Genomic DNA, 24,077 nt, shown 5'->3' on the forward strand with positions numbered 1-24,077 from the left:
CCTTCTCCATCCAGACGCTGCACTTTGAAAAGAGACAAACGTGGGAAAAAGACTGTTTTTGCAGCAGCAGAGTTTCATTGGTTTTTGGATCCATTTCACTGGGGAACGAATGGAGGAAGGTTCTCAGCAAGTCACAAGGATGGATGGAGGGAGGGAGGGAGGGAGGGAGGGAAGCAGGGAGGGAGGGAAGCAGGGAGGGAGGGAAGCAGGCAGGCAGGCAGGCAGGCAGGCAGGCAGGCAGGCCGAGAAGTGGGCACTGCCCTTGGCTTCTCTGAGCAAGAAGAAAAATACAGAGTACTTTTCCTTCTCTGCCCGCCCCGCCCGTCCCCGAACGGCCACGAACGGCCAAGCCTTATTTATAGGCCTCAGGCTGCAGGGGAGCAGTGTCCCAGGCAAGCGAGGGCGAGGGTCCGGCCACTTCCGGTCAGGGAGCTGTCCAGGGCTTCCTGGCCTGATTCCCAGCATCCCCTGGCTGCCAGGCTTTCCGGCCAGCCGGCTGGAAGCAGTGCGCAGGAAGGGGAGGGGCATGCAAATACTAGAAAGAGGACAACGTGGGTATGCAAAGTGACGCCTAATGAGGCGACAGCCGAGGAGGACTCTGGGAGCCGGGGGAAGGCCTGAGGCCGGGGCCTCCTTTCCACCGGCACATGCTGAGCTCTTGCCGGGAGTCAGTAAAAGAGGCGAAAGGGCGGCCAGCGACGGTGAGAGGGAAGACCCCGGTCCGGGTGACCAAGGTAGATTTCTTCGGGAGGCGTTAATTCTGCCACCATTCTGGTTATCGCTTCTCGGCCTTTTGGCTAAGATCAAGTGTAGTATCTGTTCTTATCAGTTTAATATCTGATACGTCCTCTATCTGGGGACCATATATTAAATTGATTTTTGGAACAGGGAGATGGAATAGGAGCTTGCTCTGTCCACTCCACGCATCAACCTGGTATTGCAGTACCTCCAGGAATGGTGCACTTCCCCACCCGGGGAAAACAATGCTGTTGAAAAATAGACGAGAAAACGAAAGTAGCGCTTCACTACCAAACCCTGTAAAGTGGCGCTATTGTGTTTGCCTGTGAATAAAAGCAAAGTGGTCACTGTGTCTTGCCTTAATTATGTATGTATTTTACTTAATTGCCACTTTGCGGCCACCCGGCCGTGCGTTATTTATTTATTTATTTTTCAACTTTTTTTTCTTTGTTTTTTTCCCCTTCTCCATCCAGACGCTGCACTTTGAAAAGAGACAAACGTGGGAAAAAGACTGTTTTTGCAGCAGCAGAGTTTCATTGGTTTTTGGATCCATTTCACTGGGGAACGAATGGAGGAAGGTTCTCAGCAAGTCACAAGGATGGATGGAGGGAGGGAGGGAGGGAGGGAAGCAGGGAGGGAGGGAAGCAGGGAGGGAGGGAAGCAGGGAGGGAGGGAAGCAGGCAGGCAGGCAGGCAGGCAGGCAGGCCGAGAAGTGGGCACTGCCCTTGGCTTCTCTGAGCAAGAAGAAAAATACAGAGTACTTTTCCTTCTCTGCCCGCCCCGCCCGTCCCCGAACGGCCACGAACGGCCAAGCCTTATTTATAGGCCTCAGGCTGCAGGGGAGCAGTGTCCCAGGCAAGCGAGGGCGAGGGTCCGGCCACTTCCGGTCAGGGAGCTGTCCAGGGCTTCCTGGCCTGATTCCCAGCATCCCCTGGCTGCCAGGCTTTCCGGCCAGCCGGCTGGAAGCAGTGCGCAGGAAGGGGAGGGGCATGCAAATACTAGAAAGAGGACAACGTGGGTATGCAAAGTGACGCCTAATGAGGCGACAGCCGAGGAGGACTCTGGGAGCCGGGGGAAGGCCTGAGGCCGGGGCCTCCTTTCCACCGGCACATGCTGAGCTCTTGCCGGGAGTCAGTAAAAGAGGCGAAAGGGCGGCCAGCGACGGTGAGAGGGAAGACCCCGGTCCGGGTGACCAAGGTAGATTTCTTCGGGAGGCGTTAATTCTGCCACCATTCTGGTTATCGCTTCTCGGCCCTAGGGGAGGGCGGTCAGTTGGGATGTTTTCATTGGACTTTGTGGGTCAATGATATTCCCAATACGGTGAAACGAGATTCGTAACGGAAAGTGACGGAATCGTGACGAAATATGACAGAAATGTCATAACGTTTTTAGTAGCCTGGCATGCTGGACTGTCGGGCAGGAACCCCAGTGGGGACTGACTGGCAGGCCGGCTGAATGGCGATTTTTTACGTAGGTCAGCAGGCGAGACTGGGCTGCTGTGCCAACCGGCTTGGGCTGACACCTGGGCTGATGACCTTGGATGGAACGACAGGGCCGAACGGCATGGCTGGAAGGCTAAGTCGCCCCCCTGTCCAGGTGAACCCTCCTAGGTCCGACCGGCACAAGGCCAACCAGCTAATGGCTGTCTGCGGATTGGTTCCCCGCTTTCAGCTGGGCTGGTTGGCTGCTGGGTGGAGGTAGTAGCAGGACAGACCGGGGTTGGCTGAAAAGATAAGCCATGCCTAGTACCCCCTGGGCAAGTAGGCCAGGCGAGACGGCTCGGGTGAAGGGCGAGGCCGGCGGGTGTGGCAGACTGGCCAGACCTGCTGACTGAGGGTGTGACGGGTAGGAAAAAAAAAAAAAAAAAAAAAATCTGTTCTTATCAGTTTAATATCTGATACGTCCTCTATCTGGGGACCATATATTAAATTGATTTTTGGAACAGGGAGATGGAATAGGAGCTTGCTCTGTCCACTCCACGCATCAACCTGGTATTGCAGTACCTCCAGGAATGGTGCACTTCCCCACCCGGGGAAAACAATGCTGTTGAAAAATAGACGAGAAAACGAAAGTAGCGCTTCACTACCAAACCCTGTAAAGTGGCGCTATTGTGTTTGCCTGTGAATAAAAGCAAAGTGGTCACTGTGTCTTGCCTTAATTATGTATGTATTTTACTTAATTGCCACTTTGCGGCCACCCGGCCGTGCGTTATTTATTTATTTATTTTTCAACTTTTTTTTCTTTGTTTTTTTCCCCTTCTCCATCCAGACGCTGCACTTTGAAAAGAGACAAACGTGGGAAAAAGACTGTTTTTGCAGCAGCAGAGTTTCATTGGTTTTTGGATCCATTTCACTGGGGAACGAATGGAGGAAGGTTCTCAGCAAGTCACAAGGATGGATGGAGGGAGGGAGGGAGGGAGGGAGGGAAGCAGGGAGGGAGGGAAGCAGGGAGGGAGGGAAGCAGGCAGGCAGGCAGGCAGGCAGGCAGGCAGGCCGAGAAGTGGGCACTGCCCTTGGCTTCTCTGAGCAAGAAGAAAAATACAGAGTACTTTTCCTTCTCTGCCCGCCCCGAACGGCCACGAACGGCCAAGCCTTATTTATAGGCCTCAGGCTGCAGGGGAGCAGTGTCCCAGGCAAGCGAGGGCGAGGGTCCGGCCACTTCCGGTCAGGGAGCTGTCCAGGGCTTCCTGGCCTGATTCCCAGCATCCCCTGGCTGCCAGGCTTTCCGGCCAGCCGGCTGGAAGCAGTGCGCAGGAAGGGGAGGGGCATGCAAATACTAGAAAGAGGACAACGTGGGTATGCAAAGTGACGCCTAATGAGGCGACAGCCGAGGAGGACTCTGGGAGCCGGGGGAAGGCCTGAGGCCGGGGCCTCCTTTCCACCGGCACATGCTGAGCTCTTGCCGGGAGTCAGTAAAAGAGGCGAAAGGGCGGCCAGCGACGGTGAGAGGGAAGACCCCGGTCCGGGTGACCAAGGTAGATTTCTTCGGGAGGCGTTAATTCTGCCACCATTCTGGTTATCGCTTCTCGGCCTTTTGGCTAAGATCAAGTGTAGTATCTGTTCTTATCAGTTTAATATCTGATACGTCCTCTATCTGGGGACCATATATTAAATTGATTTTTGGAACAGGGAGATGGAATAGGAGCTTGCTCTGTCCACTCCACGCATCAACCTGGTATTGCAGTACCTCCAGGAATGGTGCACTTCCCCACCCGGGGAAAACAATGCTGTTGAAAAATAGACGAGAAAACGAAAGTAGCGCTTCACTACCAAACCCTGTAAAGTGGCGCTATTGTGTTTGCCTGTGAATAAAAGCAAAGTGGTCACTGTGTCTTGCCTTAATTATGTATGTATTTTACTTAATTGCCACTTTGCGGCCACCCGGCCGTGCGTTATTTATTTATTTATTTTTCAACTTTTTTTTCTTTGTTTTTTTCCCCTTCTCCATCCAGACGCTGCACTTTGAAAAGAGACAAACGTGGGAAAAAGACTGTTTTTGCAGCAGCAGAGTTTCATTGGTTTTTGGATCCATTTCACTGGGGAACGAATGGAGGAAGGTTCTCAGCAAGTCACAAGGATGGATGGAGGGAGGGAGGGAGGGAGGGAAGCAGGGAGGGAGGGAAGCAGGGAGGGAGGGAAGCAGGGAGGGAGGGAAGCAGGCAGGCAGGCAGGCAGGCAGGCAGGCAGGCCGAGAAGTGGGCACTGCCCTTGGCTTCTCTGAGCAAGAAGAAAAATACAGAGTACTTTTCCTTCTCTGCCCGCCCCGCCCGTCCCCGAACGGCCACGAACGGCCAAGCCTTATTTATAGGCCTCAGGCTGCAGGGGAGCAGTGTCCCAGGCAAGCGAGGGCGAGGGTCCGGCCACTTCCGGTCAGGGAGCTGTCCAGGGCTTCCTGGCCTGATTCCCAGCATCCCCTGGCTGCCAGGCTTTCCGGCCAGCCGGCTGGAAGCAGTGCGCAGGAAGGGGAGGGGCATGCAAATACTAGAAAGAGGACAACGTGGGTATGCAAAGTGACGCCTAATGAGGCGACAGCCGAGGAGGACTCTGGGAGCCGGGGGAAGGCCTGAGGCCGGGGCCTCCTTTCCACCGGCACATGCTGAGCTCTTGCCGGGAGTCAGTAAAAGAGGCGAAAGGGCGGCCAGCGACGGTGAGAGGGAAGACCCCGGTCCGGGTGACCAAGGTAGATTTCTTCGGGAGGCGTTAATTCTGCCACCATTCTGGTTATCGCTTCTCGGCCTTTTGGCTAAGATCAAGTGTAGTATCTGTTCTTATCAGTTTAATATCTGATACGTCCTCTATCTGGGGACCATATATTAAATTGATTTTTGGAACAGGGAGATGGAATAGGAGCTTGCTCTGTCCACTCCACGCATCAACCTGGTATTGCAGTACCTCCAGGAATGGTGCACTTCCCCACCCGGGGAAAACAATGCTGTTGAAAAATAGACGAGAAAACGAAAGTAGCGCTTCACTACCAAACCCTGTAAAGTGGCGCTATTGTGTTTGCCTGTGAATAAAAGCAAAGTGGTCACTGTGTCTTGCCTTAATTATGTATGTATTTTACTTAATTGCCACTTTGCGGCCACCCGGCCGTGCGTTATTTATTTATTTATTTTTCAACTTTTTTTTCTTTGTTTTTTTCCCCTTCTCCATCCAGACGCTGCACTTTGAAAAGAGACAAACGTGGGAAAAAGACTGTTTTTGCAGCAGCAGAGTTTCATTGGTTTTTGGATCCATTTCACTGGGGAACGAATGGAGGAAGGTTCTCAGCAAGTCACAAGGATGGATGGAGGGAGGGAGGGAGGGAGGGAGGGAAGCAGGGAGGGAGGGAAGCAGGGAGGGAGGGAAGCAGGGAGGGAGGGAAGCAGGCAGGCAGGCAGGCAGGCAGGCAGGCAGGCCGAGAAGTGGGCACTGCCCTTGGCTTCTCTGAGCAAGAAGAAAAATACAGAGTACTTTTCCTTCTCTGCCCGCCCCGCCCGTCCCCGAACGGCCACGAACGGCCAAGCCTTATTTATAGGCCTCAGGCTGCAGGGGAGCAGTGTCCCAGGCAAGCGAGGGCGAGGGTCCGGCCACTTCCGGTCAGGGAGCTGTCCAGGGCTTCCTGGCCTGATTCCCAGCATCCCCTGGCTGCCAGGCTTTCCGGCCAGCCGGCTGGAAGCAGTGCGCAGGAAGGGGAGGGGCATGCAAATACTAGAAAGAGGACAACGTGGGTATGCAAAGTGACGCCTAATGAGGCGACAGCCGAGGAGGACTCTGGGAGCCGGGGGAAGGCCTGAGGCCGGGGCCTCCTTTCCACCGGCACATGCTGAGCTCTTGCCGGGAGTCAGTAAAAGAGGCGAAAGGGCGGCCAGCGACGGTGAGAGGGAAGACCCCGGTCCGGGTGACCAAGGTAGATTTCTTCGGGAGGCGTTAATTCTGCCACCATTCTGGTTATCGCTTCTCGGCCCTAGGGGAGGGCGGTCAGTTGGGATGTTTTCATTGGACTTTGTGGGTCAATGATATTCCCAATACGGTGAAACGAGATTCGGAACGGAAAGTGACGGAATCGTGACGAAATATGACAGAAATGTCATAACGTTTTTAGTAGCCTGGCATGCTGGACTGTCGGGCAGGAACCCCAGTGGGGACTGACTGGCAGGCCGGCTGAATGGCGATTTTTTACGTAGGTCAGCAGGCGAGACTGGGCTGCTGTGCCAACCGGCTTGGGCTGACACCTGGGCTGATGACCTTGGATGGAACGACAGGGCCGAACGGCATGGCTGGAAGGCTAAGTCGCCCCCCTGTCCAGGTGAACCCTCCTAGGTCCGACCGGCACAAGGCCAACCAGCTAATGGCTGTCTGCGGATTGGTTCCCCGCTTTCAGCTGGGCTGGTTGGCTGCTGGGTGGAGGTAGTAGCAGGACAGACCGGGGTTGGCTGAAAAGATAAGCCATGCCTAGTACCCCCTGGGCAAGTAGGCCAGGCGAGACGGCTCGGGTGAAGGGCGAGGCCGGCGGGTGTGGCAGACTGGCCAGACCTGCTGACTGAGGGTGTGACGGGTAGGAAAAAAAAAAAAAAAAAAAAAATCTGTTCTTATCAGTTTAATATCTGATACGTCCTCTATCTGGGGACCATATATTAAATTGATTTTTGGAACAGGGAGATGGAATAGGAGCTTGCTCTGTCCACTCCACGCATCAACCTGGTATTGCAGTACCTCCAGGAATGGTGCACTTCCCCACCCGGGGAAAACAATGCTGTTGAAAAATAGACGAGAAAACGAAAGTAGCGCTTCACTACCAAACCCTGTAAAGTGGCGCTATTGTGTTTGCCTGTGAATAAAAGCAAAGTGGTCACTGTGTCTTGCCTTAATTATGTATGTATTTTACTTAATTGCCACTTTGCGGCCACCCGGCCGTGCGTTATTTATTTATTTATTTTTCAACTTTTTTTTCTTTGTTTTTTTCCCCTTCTCCATCCAGACGCTGCACTTTGAAAAGAGACAAACGTGGGAAAAAGACTGTTTTTGCAGCAGCAGAGTTTCATTGGTTTTTGGATCCATTTCACTGGGGAACGAATGGAGGAAGGTTCTCAGCAAGTCACAAGGATGGATGGAGGGAGGGAGGGAGGGAGGGAGGGAAGCAGGGAGGGAGGGAAGCAGGGAGGGAGGGAAGCAGGCAGGCAGGCAGGCAGGCAGGCAGGCAGGCCGAGAAGTGGGCACTGCCCTTGGCTTCTCTGAGCAAGAAGAAAAATACAGAGTACTTTTCCTTCTCTGCCCGCCCCGAACGGCCACGAACGGCCAAGCCTTATTTATAGGCCTCAGGCTGCAGGGGAGCAGTGTCCCAGGCAAGCGAGGGCGAGGGTCCGGCCACTTCCGGTCAGGGAGCTGTCCAGGGCTTCCTGGCCTGATTCCCAGCATCCCCTGGCTGCCAGGCTTTCCGGCCAGCCGGCTGGAAGCAGTGCGCAGGAAGGGGAGGGGCATGCAAATACTAGAAAGAGGACAACGTGGGTATGCAAAGTGACGCCTAATGAGGCGACAGCCGAGGAGGACTCTGGGAGCCGGGGGAAGGCCTGAGGCCGGGGCCTCCTTTCCACCGGCACATGCTGAGCTCTTGCCGGGAGTCAGTAAAAGAGGCGAAAGGGCGGCCAGCGACGGTGAGAGGGAAGACCCCGGTCCGGGTGACCAAGGTAGATTTCTTCGGGAGGCGTTAATTCTGCCACCATTCTGGTTATCGCTTCTCGGCCTTTTGGCTAAGATCAAGTGTAGTATCTGTTCTTATCAGTTTAATATCTGATACGTCCTCTATCTGGGGACCATATATTAAATTGATTTTTGGAACAGGGAGATGGAATAGGAGCTTGCTCTGTCCACTCCACGCATCAACCTGGTATTGCAGTACCTCCAGGAATGGTGCACTTCCCCACCCGGGGAAAACAATGCTGTTGAAAAATAGACGAGAAAACGAAAGTAGCGCTTCACTACCAAACCCTGTAAAGTGGCGCTATTGTGTTTGCCTGTGAATAAAAGCAAAGTGGTCACTGTGTCTTGCCTTAATTATGTATGTATTTTACTTAATTGCCACTTTGCGGCCACCCGGCCGTGCGTTATTTATTTATTTATTTTTCAACTTTTTTTTCTTTGTTTTTTTCCCCTTCTCCATCCAGACGCTGCACTTTGAAAAGAGACAAACGTGGGAAAAAGACTGTTTTTGCAGCAGCAGAGTTTCATTGGTTTTTGGATCCATTTCACTGGGGCACCCAGGAGGCCTTCATAGAACAGTATGAAATATGGAGAACAGAGAAGGAACAATTCCCAACTCTACAGGAATGGTGGGAATATACCAAAAAACAAACAAAATATTTTTTCTCAAAAAAAGGGAGAGAAATAGCTCAAGCAAAAAGAAAAGAATATAATGAGTTACAAGATACCCTTACAAATCTCATACAACTTCAAGACGCAGGGATACAAGTACAAGAAGACATCCAAAAGACTAAAGCAGATATCAGAAATTGGTTCAAAACAAAAGGGAAGGAAACCATTTTCAACTCACGAGTCCTCAAGTATGAAGAGGATGAGAAATGCAACTCCTTCTTTTTTAAAAAAGCAAAGACAAACCATACTCCCATAGAGGAACTGTTAGACTCGGAAGGCAAACCAACAACAGAGCAAAAAGATATAGAACAAGTGATACACAACTTCTTTACTAAACTCTTCTCACAAAAAAACTGTGATGCATCTGCATGCGACGAGCTACTAGAAACCTATGACAAAGGTCTAACCTCTGAAGAACAAGATTTCCTACAGTCCCCCCTTACAGGAGAGGAATTCCTAAACATCCTGCAAAAAGCGCCACGCAACTCCGCCCCAGGACAAGACGGACTTCCCTGGGAATTCTACAATACCTTCTGGAGGGTCATAGCAAAAGACATTATGGAAATGTTTACTCAATGTGTAGAAAACAAATTCTTCCTACATGCCTTTACACAGGGATCAGTCAAACTAATCCACAAAAAAGGAGACATGAACAACATAAAAAATTGGAGACCGATAACCTTATTAAACGTAGACAGCAAAATCTATAGCAAATTCATAACAAACAGAATCAAAAGGGTGCTAAAAACTGTGATAGAACCAGACCAAACCTGTGCAGTACCAGGAAGAAAGATTTGGGACAGCCTTATCACCATCAGAGACGCTATCAACAGAGCCTTAGAAGAAGGCAACCCTTTAGGAGTTTTATCCCTGGACTTACAAAAGGCCTTTGATAGTGTCTCACATGAGTACTTGTTCAAAGTCCTACACAAAATGGGCTTCCCCACCCCATTCATAGGAATGATAGAAATTTTATATAAAAATGCAACTAGTAAAATAATTGTGAATGGGACACTTACAGAGGAAGTACACATCAAATCGGGAGTACGCCAAGGTTGCCCCCTTTCCCCAGCCCTTTTTGTATGCGCCTTGGAACCACTACTCTGCAGTCTAAGGAAAGACAAAATCATCAAAGGAATATTTGTACCAGGAGCAGGGGGAAAACACGCTAAATGCATTGCATACATGGACGATGTAACTGTCCTATGCCCTGACCCACCCTCTGTCAAAAGAGTGCTCCTTCATACACACTTCTTTGCGCAAGCATCAGGGCTGGTATTGAACACAGAAAAAAGCACATGCCTCACAATAGGCAACTGGAACAACCTAGCAAAACTGGAAGTAAAAGTTACAAAACAACCGACAAAAATCCTGGGGATAACCTTCTCACAAGACCCAGAAGGAAAAGACAATTGGCCCCCCATCCAAAGCAAGATCAACCAGAAGTTAGGTTTATGGAAAACAAGAACTCTATCCATGACAGGAAAAATAATGGTCATTAAAGCTGTCATTTTACCACTAATACTTTTCTTTGCAGTAATATACCCACCGGATAAAACCACGCTGAGACAACTACAAAAAAGCCTTTTTACCTTCTTTTGGAACTCCAAAATGGAGAAGGTTAAAAGAACTATGGTCTTCAAACACCCTAGAAATGGGGGAAAAAACATGCCAAATCTGTATCTATACATTTTTTCGAACTATCTTTGCCTCTGCCTCAAAGCAATACGAGAAGGCAGAAATATCGCAGCCAACTATGTACGGTATGGAGCTGGAGACATTTTCTACAAATTCAAAATCCTACAGAGAGACAATGCTATACCGGTTGCCTTTTTTCCCCACAAACTCTATGCCTGCCTTGAACCCTTCCTAAAGATGCTGAAACTCCTGGAGGTGGACAATGACTGCCTAGAAGCCAGAACATTGCTGAAAAAAGAACTGCAGCAGTTGGAAAAGATGGAGATGGTCAACAACCTAACGGAAAAACTCTCTAATCTGGTTTGGGAGAAAGCAAACCATACAGACATTACGAACTCACAAAAAGACCTCTCATGGTTGGCAGTGTCCAACGCTCTACCAGTAAAGACCTTCCAGCACAGAAGAGGGCTCGCAAATTCGACAAAATGCCCGAGACCAGACTGCCCAGGAGAAGAAACCACCATACACTTCCTATGGAACTGTCATTTTGCCAGAAAGTTTTGGAATAAAATAAATGTTTTTATCACGGAAATAACCACGCTAAGAAATATAAACTATGAAATAGTACTGTATGGCATAGAGAGCTCACTGTCCAAAAATAAAGACAGAACTCTCTGGAAAATACTAAGTTGTGCTAAAGAAAGCTTATGGATTGCAAGAAACTTGCTACTATTCAAACATAAAGAGTTAGATGTAAATGATGTAATTCACATGTGTCTTGACAAGATTATGCTTTTCTACTATGTTGATATTAAAAGACAAGGAAAAGAAATAGCAGAGAAAAAATGGAAACAGAAAAAATGGGCAGAATGGGTCACTTAGAAACAGCATCACTTCAACATAGAAGTGAGAGCATTATGAGTAAAATCTTGATGGAAAACCGGTAGGCAGGTGCCTGCGTGCACCCCCTACTCAGGTTATAATGTACACCACCCTATGGGATTGGTTAACATGTATATGTGCCTTACAAAAAAAAAAAAAAAAAAATCTGTTCTTATCAGTTTAATATCTGATACGTCCTCTATCTGGGGACCATATATTAAATTGATTTTTGGAACAGGGAGATGGAATAGGAGCTTGCTCTGTCCACTCCACGCATCAACCTGGTATTGCAGTACCTCCAGGAATGGTGCACTTCCCCACCCGGGGAAAACAATGCTGTTGAAAAATAGACGAGAAAACGAAAGTAGCGCTTCACTACCAAACCCTGTAAAGTGGCGCTATTGTGTTTGCCTGTGAATAAAAGCAAAGTGGTCACTGTGTCTTGCCTTAATTATGTATGTATTTTACTTAATTGCCACTTTGCGGCCACCCGGCCGTGCGTTATTTATTTATTTATTTTTCAACTTTTTTTTCTTTGTTTTTTTCCCCTTCTCCATCCAGACGCTGCACTTTGAAAAGAGACAAACGTGGGAAAAAGACTGTTTTTGCAGCAGCAGAGTTTCATTGGTTTTTGGATCCATTTCACTGGGGAACGAATGGAGGAAGGTTCTCAGCAAGTCACAAGGATGGATGGAGGGAGGGAGGGAGGGAGGGAGGGAAGCAGGGAGGGAGGGAAGCAGGGAGGGAGGGAAGCAGGGAGGGAGGGAAGCAGGCAGGCAGGCAGGCAGGCCGAGAAGTGGGCACTGCCCTTGGCTTCTCTGAGCAAGAAGAAAAATACAGAGTACTTTTCCTTCTCTGCCCGCCCCGCCCGTCCCCGAACGGCCACGAACGGCCAAGCCTTATTTATAGGCCTCAGGCTGCAGGGGAGCAGTGTCCCAGGCAAGCGAGGGCGAGGGTCCGGCCACTTCCGGTCAGGGAGCTGTCCAGGGCTTCCTGGCCTGATTCCCAGCATCCCCTGGCTGCCAGGCTTTCCGGCCAGCCGGCTGGAAGCAGTGCGCAGGAAGGGGAGGGGCATGCAAATACTAGAAAGAGGACAACGTGGGTATGCAAAGTGACGCCTAATGAGGCGACAGCCGAGGAGGACTCTGGGAGCCGGGGGAAGGCCTGAGGCCGGGGCCTCCTTTCCACCGGCACATGCTGAGCTCTTGCCGGGAGTCAGTAAAAGAGGCGAAAGGGCGGCCAGCGACGGTGAGAGGGAAGACCCCGGTCCGGGTGACCAAGGTAGATTTCTTCGGGAGGCGTTAATTCTGCCACCATTCTGGTTATCGCTTCTCGGCCTTTTGGCTAAGATCAAGTGTAGTATCTGTTCTTATCAGTTTAATATCTGATACGTCCTCTATCTGGGGACCATATATTAAATTGATTTTTGGAACAGGGAGATGGAATAGGAGCTTGCTCTGTCCACTCCACGCATCAACCTGGTATTGCAGTACCTCCAGGAATGGTGCACTTCCCCACCCGGGGAAAACAATGCTGTTGAAAAATAGACGAGAAAACGAAAGTAGCGCTTCACTACCAAACCCTGTAAAGTGGCGCTATTGTGTTTGCCTGTGAATAAAAGCAAAGTGGTCACTGTGTCTTGCCTTAATTATGTATGTATTTTACTTAATTGCCACTTTGCGGCCACCCGGCCGTGCGTTATTTATTTATTTATTTTTCAACTTTTTTTTCTTTGTTTTTTTCCCCTTCTCCATCCAGACGCTGCACTTTGAAAAGAGACAAACGTGGGAAAAAGACTGTTTTTGCAGCAGCAGAGTTTCATTGGTTTTTGGATCCATTTCACTGGGGAACGAATGGAGGAAGGTTCTCAGCAAGTCACAAGGATGGATGGAGGGAGGGAGGGAGGGAGGGAGGGAAGCAGGGAGGGAGGGAAGCAGGGAGGGAGGGAAGCAGGCAGGCAGGCAGGCAGGCAGGCAGGCAGGCCGAGAAGTGGGCACTGCCCTTGGCTTCTCTGAGCAAGAAGAAAAATACAGAGTACTTTTCCTTCTCTGCCCGCCCCGCCCGTCCCCGAACGGCCACGAACGGCCAAGCCTTATTTATAGGCCTCAGGCTGCAGGGGAGCAGTGTCCCAGGCAAGCGAGGGCGAGGGTCCGGCCACTTCCGGTCAGGGAGCTGTCCAGGGCTTCCTGGCCTGATTCCCAGCATCCCCTGGCTGCCAGGCTTTCCGGCCAGCCGGCTGGAAGCAGTGCGCAGGAAGGGGAGGGGCATGCAAATACTAGAAAGAGGACAACGTGGGTATGCAAAGTGACGCCTAATGAGGCGACAGCCGAGGAGGACTCTGGGAGCCGGGGGAAGGCCTGAGGCCGGGGCCTCCTTTCCACCGGCACATGCTGAGCTCTTGCCGGGAGTCAGTAAAAGAGGCGAAAGGGCGGCCAGCGACGGTGAGAGGGAAGACCCCGGTCCGGGTGACCAAGGTAGATTTCTTCGGGAGGCGTTAATTCTGCCACCATTCTGGTTATCGCTTCTCGGCCTTTTGGCTAAGATCAAGGTGAAATGAGATTCGGAACGGAATCTGACGGAATCGTGACGAAATATGACAGAAATGTCATAATGCATATGACAGCAATGTCATAACGTTTTTAGTAGCCTGGCATGCTGGACTGTCGGGCAGGAACCCCAGTGGGGACTGACTGGCAGGCCGGCTGAATGGTGATTTTTTACGTAGGTCAGCAGGCGAGACTGGGCTGCTGTGCCAACCGGCTTGGGCTGACACCCGGGCTGATGACCTTGGATGGAACGACAGGGCCGAACGGCATGGCTGGAAGGCTAAGTCGCCCCCCTGTCCAGGCGAACCCTCCTAGGTCCGACCGGCACAAGGCCAACCAGCTAATGGCTGTCTGCGGATTGGTTCCCCGCTTTCAGCTGGGCTGGTTGGCTGCTGGGTGGAGGTAGTAGCAGGACAGACCGGGGTTGGCTGAAAAGATAAGCCATGCCTAGTACCCCCTGGGCAAGTAGGCCAGGCGAGACGGCTCGGGTGAAGGGCGAGGCCGGCGGGTGTGGCAGACTGGCCAGACCTGCTGACTGAGGGTGTGACGGGTAGGACAAAAAAAAAAAAAAAAAAAAATCACTTGGATCTGGCTAGGGGGCGCCTGAAAACCGGACACCAGTCTCTGCTGGGCCTTCGTTCCATGGCTTGACCGTGGCAAGGCTGCGTGGGGACAGGCGAAAGGGATCAAGGCTAGGTCGTGACCTCATAGGTGCACCTGGGGAAAGCTGGGCCTTCGCTCCACGGCTTGTCCGTGGCAAGGCTGCGCTGACCCCAGATTCTGTGCTGACAGGGGAACACCTTTTGGGGACAGAATATCGAGCGCGCACATAGCTGCAGCTCAGGAGACGCATTTAAAAGGAGCCCCGGGCGCACTGGATAGTGCACGGCTCGGGGCACCTCCAGGGCACAAATCTCGGAACACCTGCCCAAGCGGGCAGGAAACAGGTGAGCCCAACCCCACGGGTAGGGTAGTGGGAGGGAGCAGGATCAACTAAGCGCAATCTCTTTGGAGACACCCCGGGCGCACCTCCGTGGTGCTCGGCCCGGGGACACTCCAAAAAAGGAAAAATACCCTTTCCCGACATTTTCTGGCCAGTGCAGTAGTGGAGACACCCTGGGCGCACCAGCTTAGTGCTCGGCCCAGGGACACTCCACAGACCGAAAATACACGCATTTGAAAGGAATTCCGAAACCCCACCGCGAGCCCCCAGGCGCACCGGCTGGTGCTCGGCCAGGGGGCACGCAGGCAGGCAGGCTAATTAAGAACAAAGCGACCCCCCCAGGCGCCCTCAGAGGCTCGGCCAGAGGGCACGCAGAGACCGAAAAAAGACACATAACGCGAGCCCCCAGGCGCACTGGAAAGTGCTCGGCCAAGGGGCACGCAGGAGACAGATTAAATTACCGCGAGCCTCCAGGCGCACCGGCTGGTGCTCGGCCAGGAGGCACGCAAGCAGACGACAACCACAGCTGGGCAGCACAAAATCCCAAGCCCACTCACAGGCTCCCGCTAGGGACCAAAAGCGGAAAACAGTAAAGCGAGCCCCCAGGCGCCCTTAAAGGCTCGGCCAGGGGGCACGCCAGTGCACAAAACGAAATAGAAGTCACCCGAGGGAAATCGATTTATAAACAGCGAGCCCCCAGGCGCACCGGCTGGTGCTCGGCCAGGGGGCACGCGAGGGGACTCAGTGGCGCCCTCTAGGGACAACAGAGGAAAACACAGCCAAACCAGAACGAGGGGCTGAAAGGAGCCTACAGACAGTGAGCCCCCAGGCGCGCACGGCGCTCGGCCAGGGGGCACACACCAAGAGCACCATGGAGACGGCAGCACCCAAATCTTACGCGGCAGCAGCCGGAAACACAGGAGACCACGCAATTTACGAGGACACCAGAGCAAAAGGTAATACCCCAATGTCCAACATTAGGTTTACCGTGAGATTTGAAATTGATGAACTAGCTAAGGAAAAACGCACTATAAAACACCTAATGGAAATAGTGCTAAAACAAATTTTTAAGAAAGAGCCTGCGCAAACAAAATGTATACAAGATTTTAGAAAAAAAGGGATTTTTGATATTACTTTAGCATCAGAAACAGAATACCAAAGCTTTCTCTACAATCTGAATACCAACATGAATCACCCAGAAATGAAAGGATACATTATCACTGCAATAACTGTGCCCAGGGAAATCCCCCTCACTGTACATATGTACAACCCCTTTGCCCCAGCCAGTGAAATAGAAATGTTCTTAAGCAGATACTGCAGCAAGGTCAGGGGAGGGACCGAACTGCGCAACGAATGGGGAGCATGGAATGGGAAAAGAAGATACATGGTAGTACTAGCCCCAGACAGCACCGGGGTGGGAGGGACAAGACACCCACCTCTAAATTTTTCTATAGGCCCAAATAGGGGTTTCTTATACTATCCAGGACAGCCAATCTTCTGTAGGCAGTGCCTCCAGTTTGGACACACAAAAGAGGTGTGCACTGGAGACATTTGCAGAAACTGTGGGGTAAAAGGCCACAAAGCACAACAGTGTGAGACAGCAAAAAACTGCAACCTATGCGGTACAAAAGACCACCTCTACAAGCAATGTCCTTTAAAGACACATAATGCACGCACAGCCTCTGACAAAGAAAACACTCCACCACAAAGAGGAGAAAAGGAAGGGACACAGACCACAAAACCAACAGGGGTCAGCTCTGACACCAACACCCACACAGAAAGCAACAACAAGGGACTAACACAGCCCAGAGAAAATGAGCAGATTAAGCACACACAAACTGAAGCTGAAACAAGCGACACCGAAGTAAACCAAAGTGGCGCAACCGATACAGTACCAGAAACTCAGGAAAGCCAACAACCAGAGATCATCATTATCTCGCAACCGCTACAAACACAACAGGACGCCACACAAGACAGCGAGGCAAGCACACACATAACGCTACCCACGCCAAAAGAAACAGGGAAAACAAACAACACAGAAGGAGAATGGGAAAAGGCTTTGTCAAACAAACAAAGAAAGTCACAGAGGATCAACAAACCCATAGAGATGGAAACAGAACACAACACTCAGGAGGAAGAGGAGGAAAACACAATGGTAGAAGAGGAAACCCCTACAAACGATCACCTAGCAGCAGAAAAAGAATTCTCAAAAATATTCGAACAAAGCGACAGACACCATCAGAGAATCCTAAAAAGGAAAACAAATAAAGCGCTGCAATATACAGAGGAAGCAATCCACACCAGGAACAAAAGGAAAACTGCCACACAACAAAAAAATGACAACCCATTTGAGGGACTATCAGGACTCATCTCCTTTGACAGCACAACAAATAGGTTCAGCAGCCTGGTAGGTCTCTCTGATACAGAAAACCTCAATCTATCAGGCCTAACTGAAGCACTCCAAAACCTATCATCTCCCCCACAGGAGATGGATACAGAGGCACTCCTTGTGCTAAACCCCTTTCTGGGAAGTGAAGAAGAGACAGGCACCTCCAACCAAAAAGGTGAAAAGATACAAGGAAACAAGAAGGAAAAAACTAACTAACTTTGATTATGGCTTACACCCTATACGTACTAATGGCTATCACATTAGCCACTTTAAATGTTAGAGGTTTAAAGCAAAATAACAAAAGAGCTGCAGTACTGGAGTACTGCAAATTACTAAATGCAGACATTATCTGCCTGCAGGAATGCCACCTCCCCTTTAACTATAACTACTCCTTCTTACAAGAAGAATGGGAGCTGGGACCATCCATATGGTCAGGGGGCGGAAACAAAAATGCTGGGTTATGTTTCCTTTTTAAAAACCACCATTTCTCTGTCCTAAAACAAGAAAACATTGAACATGGGAGGGCAGTAATGCTGCATGTCCAGTACCAGGGACATGTTTTTAGAATCTGCAATGTGTATGCACAAACCACAAAAAATGAGAGATATGAACTTTTCGACAATCTACAACACTTCCTAGTAGGAGGTACACCAACCATCATATTAGGAGACTTTAACTGCATACTACAAAAAACAGACAGAGTAGGAGGCTGCCAATCATACTCCTTAGATAAGTCCTCGAAAAAACTAATAGAAATAATCAATAATCTTAGCCTGCAAGATTCCTTCACAATCTGCAACCCAAACACCACAGGCTATACCTGGATCTCAGACGATGGAAACACGATCTCCAGAATAGACCTCATTCTGGCCTCTGAAAACGTCAAATGTATCTCCTCTGAACTACAAGATAGCTGCCTATCAGACCACCAAACGCTCTTAACAGAAGTCTCTATAGCCAACATGGGGAAAAAAAGTAGTGCCTACTGGAAAATGAACACCACCCTCCTACAAGCACAAGATACCCAGGAGGCCTTCATAGAACAGTATGAAATATGGAGAACAGAGAAGGAACAATTCCCAACTCTACAGGAATGGTGGGAATATACCAAAAAACAAACAAAATATTTTTTCTCAAAAAAAGGGAGAGAAATAGCTCAAGCAAAAAGAAAAGAATATAATGAGTTACAAGATACCCTTACAAATCTCATACAACTTCAAGACGCAGGGATACAAGTACAAGAAGACATCCAAAAGACTAAAGCAGATATCAGAAATTGGTTCAAAACAAAAGGGAAGGAAACCATTTTCAACTCACGAGTCCTCAAGTATGAAGAGGATGAGAAATGCAACTCCTTCTTTTTTAAAAAAGCAAAGACAAACCATACTCCCATAGAGGAACTGTTAGACTCGGAAGGCAAACCAACAACAGAGCAAAAAGATATAGAACAAGTGATACACAACTTCTTTACTAAACTCTTCTCACAAAAAAACTGTGATGCATCTGCATGCGACGAGCTACTAGAAACCTATGACAAAGGTCTAACCTCTGAAGAACAAGATTTCCTACAGTCCCCCCTTACAGGAGAGGAATTCCTAAACATCCTGCAAAAAGCGCCACGCAACTCCGCCCCAGGACAAGACGGACTTCCCTGGGAATTCTACAATACCTTCTGGAGGGTCATAGCAAAAGACATTATGGAAATGTTTACTCAATGTGTAGAAAACAAATTCTTCCTACATGCCTTTACACAGGGATCAGTCAAACTAATCCACAAAAAAGGAGACATGAACAACATAAAAAATTGGAGACCGATAACCTTATTAAACGTAGACAGCAAAATCTATAGCAAATTCATAACAAACAGAATCAAAAGGGTGCTAAAAACTGTGATAGAACCAGACCAAACCTGTGCAGTACCAGGAAGAAAGATTTGGGACAGCCTTATCACCATCAGAGACGCTATCAACAGAGCCTTAGAAGAAGGCAACCCTTTAGGAGTTTTATCCCTGGACTTACAAAAGGCCTTTGATAGTGTCTCACATGAGTACTTGTTCAAAGTCCTACACAAAATGGGCTTCCCCACCCCATTCATAGGAATGATAGAAATTTTATATAAAAATGCAACTAGTAAAATAATTGTGAATGGGACACTTACAGAGGAAGTACACATCAAATCGGGAGTACGCCAAGGTTGCCCCCTTTCCCCAGCCCTTTTTGTATGCGCCTTGGAACCACTACTCTGCAGTCTAAGGAAAGACAAAATCATCAAAGGAATATTTGTACCAGGAGCAGGGGGAAAACACGCTAAATGCATTGCATACATGGACGATGTAACTGTCCTATGCCCTGACCCACCCTCTGTCAAAAGAGTGCTCCTTCATACACACTTCTTTGCGCAAGCATCAGGGCTGGTATTGAACACAGAAAAAAGCACATGCCTCACAATAGGCAACTGGAACAACCTAGCAAAACTGGAAGTAAAAGTTACAAAACAACCGACAAAAATCCTGGGGATAACCTTCTCACAAGACCCAGAAGGAAAAGACAATTGGCCCCCCATCCAAAGCAAGATCAACCAGAAGTTAGGTTTATGGAAAACAAGAACTCTATCCATGACAGGAAAAATAATGGTCATTAAAGCTGTCATTTTACCACTAATACTTTTCTTTGCAGTAATATACCCACCGGATAAAACCACGCTGAGACAACTACAAAAAAGCCTTTTTACCTTCTTTTGGAACTCCAAAATGGAGAAGGTTAAAAGAACTATGGTCTTCAAACACCCTAGAAATGGGGGAAAAAACATGCTAAATCTGTATCTATACATTTTTTCGAACTATCTTTGCCTCTGCCTCAAAGCAATACGAGAAGGCAGAAATATCGCAGCCAACTATGTACGGTATGGAGCTGGAGACATTTTCTACAAATTCAAAATCCTACAGAGAGACAATGCTATACCGGTTGCCTTTTTTCCCCACAAACTCTATGCCTGCCTTGAACCCTTCCTAAAGATGCTGAAACTCCTGGAGGTGGACAATGACTGCCTAGAAGCCAGAACATTGCTGAAAAAAGAACTGCAGCAGTTGGAAAAGATGGAGATGGTCAACAACCTAACGGAAAAACTCTCTAATCTGGTTTGGGAGAAAGCAAACCATACAGACATTACGAACTCACAAAAAGACCTCTCATGGTTGGCAGTGTCCAACGCTCTACCAGTAAAGACCTTCCAGCACAGAAGAGGGCTCGCAAATTCGACAAAATGCCCGAGACCAGACTGCCCAGGAGAAGAAACCACCATACACTTCCTATGGAACTGTCATTTTGCCAGAAAGTTTTGGAATAAAATAAATGTTTTTATCACGGAAATAACCACGCTAAGAAATATAAACTATGAAATAGTACTGTATGGCATAGAGAGCTCACTGTCCAAAAATAAAGACAGAACTCTCTGGAAAATACTAAGTTGTGCTAAAGAAAGCTTATGGATTGCAAGAAACTTGCTACTATTCAAACATAAAGAGTTAGATGTAAATGATGTAATTCACATGTGTCTTGACAAGATTATGCTTTTCTACTATGTTGATATTAAAAGACAAGGAAAAGAAATAGCAGAGAAAAAATGGAAACAGAAAAAATGGGCAGAATGGGTCACTTAGAAACAGCATCACTTCAACATAGAAGTGAGAGCATTATGAGTAAAATCTTGATGGAAAACCGGTAGGCAGGTGCCTGCGTGCACCCCCTACTCAGGTTATAATGTACACCACCCTATGGGATTGGTTAACATGTATATGTGCCTTACAATTTTATAAATAAAGTATATTTTTACAAAAAAAAAAAATCTGTTCTTATCAGTTTAATATCTGATACGTCCTCTATCTGGGGACCATATATTAAATTGATTTTTGGAACAGGGAGATGGAATAGGAGCTTGCTCTGTCCACTCCACGCATCAACCTGGTATTGCAGTACCTCCAGGAATGGTGCACTTCCCCACCCGGGGAAAACAATGCTGTTGAAAAATAGACGAGAAAACGAAAGTAGCGCTTCACTACCAAACCCTGTAAAGTGGCGCTATTGTGTTTGCCTGTGAATAAAAGCAAAGTGGTCACTGTGTCTTGCCTTAATTATGTATGTATTTTACTTAATTGCCACTTTGCGGCCACCCGGCCGTGCGTTATTTATTTATTTATTTTTCAACTTTTTTTTCTTTGTTTTTTTCCCCTTCTCCATCCAGACGCTGCACTTTGAAAAGAGACAAACGTGGGAAAAAGACTGTTTTTGCAGCAGCAGAGTTTCATTGGTTTTTGGATCCATTTCACTGGGGAACGAATGGAGGAAGGTTCTCAGCAAGTCACAAGGATGGATGGAGGGAGGGAGGGAGGGAGGGAAGCAGGGAGGGAGGGAAGCAGGGAGGGAGGGAAGCAGGGAGGGAGGGAAGCAGGCAGGCAGGCAGGCAGGCAGGCCGAGAAGTGGGCACTGCCCTTGGCTTCTCTGAGCAAGAAGAAAAATACAGAGTACTTTTCCTTCTCTGCCCGCCCCGCCCGTCCCCGAACGGCCACGAACGGCCAAGCCTTATTTATAGGCCTCAGGCTGCAGGGGAGCAGTGTCCCAGGCAAGCGAGGGCGAGGGTCCGGCCACTTCCGGTCAGGGAGCTGTCCAGGGCTTCCTGGCCTGATTCCCAGCATCCCCTGGCTGCCAGGCTTTCCGGCCAGCCGGCTGGAAGCAGTGCGCAGGAAGGGGAGGGGCATGCAAATACTAGAAAGAGGACAACGTGGGTATGCAAAGTGACGCCTAATGAGGCGACAGCCGAGGAGGACTCTGGGAGCCGGGGGAAGGCCTGAGGCCGGGGCCTCCTTTCCACCGGCACATGCTGAGCTCTTGCCGGGAGTCAGTAAAAGAGGCGAAAGGGCGGCCAGCGACGGTGAGAGGGAAGACCCCGGTCCGGGTGACCAAGGTAGATTTCTTCGGGAGGCGTTAATTCTGCCACCATTCTGGTTATCGCTTCTCGGCCTTTTGGCTAAGATCAAGTGTAGTATCTGTTCTTATCAGTTTAATATCTGATACGTCCTCTATCTGGGGACCATATATTAAATTGATTTTTGGAACAGGGAGATGGAATAGGAGCTTGCTCTGTCCACTCCACGCATCAACCTGGTATTGCAGTACCTCCAGGAATGGTGCACTTCCCCACCCGGGGAAAACAATGCTGTTGAAAAATAGACGAGAAAACGAAAGTAGCGCTTCACTACCAAACCCTGTAAAGTGGCGCTATTGTGTTTGCCTGTGAATAAAAGCAAAGTGGTCACTGTGTCTTGCCTTAATTATGTATGTATTTTACTTAATTGCCACTTTGCGGCCACCCGGCCGTGCGTTATTTATTTATTTATTTTTCAACTTTTTTTTCTTTGTTTTTTTCCCCTTCTCCATCCAGACGCTGCACTTTGAAAAGAGACAAACGTGGGAAAAAGACTGTTTTTGCAGCAGCAGAGTTTCATTGGTTTTTGGATCCATTTCACTGGGGAACGAATGGAGGAAGGTTCTCAGCAAGTCACAAGGATGGATGGAGGGAGGGAGGGAGGGAGGGAAGCAGGGAGGGAGGGAAGCAGGGAGGGAGGGAAGCAGGCAGGCAGGCAGGCAGGCAGGCAGGCAGGCCGAGAAGTGGGCACTGCCCTTGGCTTCTCTGAGCAAGAAGAAAAATACAGAGTACTTTTCCTTCTCTGCCCGCCCCGCCCGTCCCCGAACGGCCACGAACGGCCAAGCCTTATTTATAGGCCTCAGGCTGCAGGGGAGCAGTGTCCCAGGCAAGCGAGGGCGAGGGTCCGGCCACTTCCGGTCAGGGAGCTGTCCAGGGCTTCCTGGCCTGATTCCCAGCATCCCCTGGCTGCCAGGCTTTCCGGCCAGCCGGCTGGAAGCAGTGCGCAGGAAGGGGAGGGGCATGCAAATACTAGAAAGAGGACAACGTGGGTATGCAAAGTGACGCCTAATGAGGCGACAGCCGAGGAGGACTCTGGGAGCCGGGGGAAGGCCTGAGGCCGGGGCCTCCTTTCCACCGGCACATGCTGAGCTCTTGCCGGGAGTCAGTAAAAGAGGCGAAAGGGCGGCCAGCGACGGTGAGAGGGAAGACCCCGAAGGTAGATTTCTTCGGGAGGCGTTAATTCTGCCACCATTCTGGTTATCGCTTCTCGGCCTTTTGGCTAAGATCAAGTGTAGTATCTGTTCTTATCAGTTTAATATCTGATACGTCCTCTATCTGGGGACCATATATTAAATTGATTTTTGGAACAGGGAGATGGAATAGGAGCTTGCTCTGTCCACTCCACGCATCAACCTGGTATTGCAGTACCTCCAGGAATGGTGCACTTCCCCACCCGGGGAAAACAATGCTGTTGAAAAATAGACGAGAAAACGAAAGTAGCGCTTCACTACCAAACCCTGTAAAGTGGCGCTATTGTGTTTGCCTGTGAATAAAAGCAAAGTGGTCACTGTGTCTTGCCTTAATTATGTATGTATTTTACTTAATTGCCACTTTGCGGCCACCCGGCCGTGCGTTATTTATTTATTTATTTTTCAACTTTTTTTTCTTTGTTTTTTTCCCCTTCTCCATCCAGACGCTGCACTTTGAAAAGAGACAAACGTGGGAAAAAGACTGTTTTTGCAGCAGCAGAGTTTCATTGGTTTTTGGATCCATTTCACTGGGGAACGAATGGAGGAAGGTTCTCAGCAAGTCACAAGGATGGATGGAGGGAGGGAGGGAGGGAGGGAAGCAGGGAGGGAGGGAAGCAGGGAGGGAGGGAAGCAGGGAGGGAGGGAAGCAGGGAGGGAGGGAAGCAGGCAGGCAGGCAGGCAGGCAGGCAGGCCGAGAAGTGGGCACTGCCCTTGGCTTCTCTGAGCAAGAAGAAAAATACAGAGTACTTTTCCTTCTCTGCCCGCCCCGCCCGTCCCCGAACGGCCACGAACGGCCAAGCCTTATTTATAGGCCTCAGGCTGCAGGGGAGCAGTGTCCCAGGCAAGCGAGGGCGAGGGTCCGGCCACTTCCGGTCAGGGAGCTGTCCAGGGCTTCCTGGCCTGATTCCCAGCATCCCCTG

General features: G+C 49.6%; 7 non-coding genes and 4 pseudogenes across 7 annotated transcripts; all 11 read left to right on the forward strand.

The window, feature by feature from the left end:
* The first annotated feature begins 777 nt into the window (after positions 1–777).
* On the forward strand, positions 778–968 carry LOC147707612 (U2 spliceosomal RNA). Its single transcript, XR_015297052.1, has one exon. It is a non-coding gene; the product is annotated as a U2 spliceosomal RNA (small nuclear RNA).
* Positions 969–2,557: 1,589 nt separating this feature from the next.
* LOC147707613 (U2 spliceosomal RNA) lies at positions 2,558–2,763 on the forward strand (annotated as a pseudogene).
* Positions 2,764–3,755: 992 nt separating this feature from the next.
* LOC147707614 (U2 spliceosomal RNA) lies at positions 3,756–3,946 on the forward strand. Its single transcript, XR_015297053.1, has one exon. It is a non-coding gene; the product is annotated as a U2 spliceosomal RNA (small nuclear RNA).
* Positions 3,947–4,960: 1,014 nt separating this feature from the next.
* LOC147707615 (U2 spliceosomal RNA) lies at positions 4,961–5,151 on the forward strand. The gene has a single exon (XR_015297054.1). It is a non-coding gene; the product is annotated as a U2 spliceosomal RNA (small nuclear RNA).
* A 1,597-nt stretch (positions 5,152–6,748) lies between these two features.
* Positions 6,749–6,954, forward strand: LOC147707616 (U2 spliceosomal RNA; annotated as a pseudogene).
* A 992-nt stretch (positions 6,955–7,946) lies between these two features.
* Positions 7,947–8,137, forward strand: LOC147707617 (U2 spliceosomal RNA). Its single transcript, XR_015297055.1, has one exon. It is a non-coding gene; the product is annotated as a U2 spliceosomal RNA (small nuclear RNA).
* A 3,108-nt stretch (positions 8,138–11,245) lies between these two features.
* On the forward strand, positions 11,246–11,426 carry LOC147707618 (U2 spliceosomal RNA; annotated as a pseudogene).
* A 1,006-nt stretch (positions 11,427–12,432) lies between these two features.
* LOC147707619 (U2 spliceosomal RNA) lies at positions 12,433–12,623 on the forward strand. Its single transcript, XR_015297056.1, has one exon. It is a non-coding gene; the product is annotated as a U2 spliceosomal RNA (small nuclear RNA).
* An 8,185-nt stretch (positions 12,624–20,808) lies between these two features.
* On the forward strand, positions 20,809–20,983 carry LOC147707620 (U2 spliceosomal RNA; annotated as a pseudogene).
* A 1,006-nt stretch (positions 20,984–21,989) lies between these two features.
* LOC147707621 (U2 spliceosomal RNA) lies at positions 21,990–22,180 on the forward strand. Its single transcript, XR_015297057.1, has one exon. It is a non-coding gene; the product is annotated as a U2 spliceosomal RNA (small nuclear RNA).
* A 986-nt stretch (positions 22,181–23,166) lies between these two features.
* Positions 23,167–23,357, forward strand: LOC147707622 (U2 spliceosomal RNA). Its single transcript, XR_015297058.1, has one exon. It is a non-coding gene; the product is annotated as a U2 spliceosomal RNA (small nuclear RNA).
* Positions 23,358–24,077: the final 720 nt, after the last annotated feature.

The sequence above is a fragment of the Lissotriton vulgaris genome, chromosome 6, assembly GCF_964263255.1.
Source record: "Lissotriton vulgaris chromosome 6, aLisVul1.2, whole genome shotgun sequence".
NCBI lineage: Eukaryota > Metazoa > Chordata > Amphibia > Caudata > Salamandridae > Lissotriton > Lissotriton vulgaris.